Source organism: Elephantulus edwardii, unplaced genomic scaffold, assembly GCF_000299155.1.
Source record: "Elephantulus edwardii isolate Elephantulus edwardi_28Jun2011 unplaced genomic scaffold, EleEdw1.0 scaffold00227, whole genome shotgun sequence".
NCBI lineage: Eukaryota > Metazoa > Chordata > Mammalia > Macroscelidea > Macroscelididae > Elephantulus > Elephantulus edwardii.
Window position 1 is genome coordinate 4,394,874 of NW_006399977.1, and position 1,161 is coordinate 4,396,034.

The window sequence follows — 1,161 nt, forward strand, 5'->3', positions numbered from 1 at the left end:
GGAAGTGGATGCCACTCCTGCTTCCAAGCTTGTTTTAATCAGCGAGCTCCACCAAACACTGTCCACCAAAGCATTATAACTGAATATACAGAGAGCTGGATTCAGACACTAAAAAGGAAAGAAGAACTCTGTATTTCAAGCTGAATGAACTGAAAAACAAATTCTAGCCTCAAGTTGTGGTAATGAAAGATGCTATGGACAAAGTTTTGAATGATCCAGGAAGCACTAAAAGAAGGTAGAGAGAATACACAGTCTGTGTAGCAAAAAGAATTAGCTGATATTGAAATATTTCAGAAATAACCCTATGTTCAAGAGCTAATGGTATAAACAGGGGCCGTACCATGGCAGAGAAGGCTCAAAAGAAGACCTAGGACAGTGATCCACCCTAAAGCACGGATTATTGCAGAGGCTGGACCGATAGTGATTGGTGAAGGTAACCTAATAGAAGAACAGGCCCTTATCATAAATGCTTACCCTGATAATATCACCCCTGATGCTGAAGATGTAGAACCCAAACCTATGATCATCGGCACCAATAATGTGTTTGAAGTTGGTTGTTATTCTCAAGCCATGAAAATGGGAGATAATAATGTTACTAAATCAAAAGCATATGTAGGCAGGAATGTTATACTGACAAGTGGCTGCATCATTGGTGCTTGTTGCAGCCTGAACACTTTTGAAGTCATCTCTGAGAGTGCAGTCATCTACGGCGCAGACTGCCTTCGTCGGGTGCAGACTGAGTGACCCCAGCCCCAGACACTGCAGCTGGATTTCCTGATGAAAATCTTGCCAAATTACCACCACTTAAAGAAGACTACGAAAGCAAGCTCAACTCCAGTTAAAAACTAAAAGCGTCTGATATCCCAAGGTGTTCTGAGCAGTCTTACGAAAGGTCCATCATATGTTTGTGGACTTAGCGGCTCACAGACTAATACATGTTGAGTTTATTTTGTAAAATTGAGTTATGGAGGAGCCATGTACCTTCATTTTAACTATGCTCTAAATTTTATATAAGATGTACTTGTTGTCCTATATTGTTCCTCCTTTTCTGGTAATTTATAGATTTCATCCTATTTCCTCTTGATATGTAAAATATTGGCTACACATTTTAGTTACGTAAAATTTGTTCTTACCCATGTTAAGAAAAGGTATATGGTATGT

The 1,161-nt window shown here is 39.5% G+C and overlaps 1 pseudogene; it reads left to right on the plus strand.

Annotated features, from left to right (window-relative positions):
• The window catches only part of LOC102865071, a 19,507-nt pseudogene extending 18,658 nt beyond the window's left edge, over positions 1–849 (plus strand).
• Positions 850–1,161: the final 312 nt, after the last annotated feature.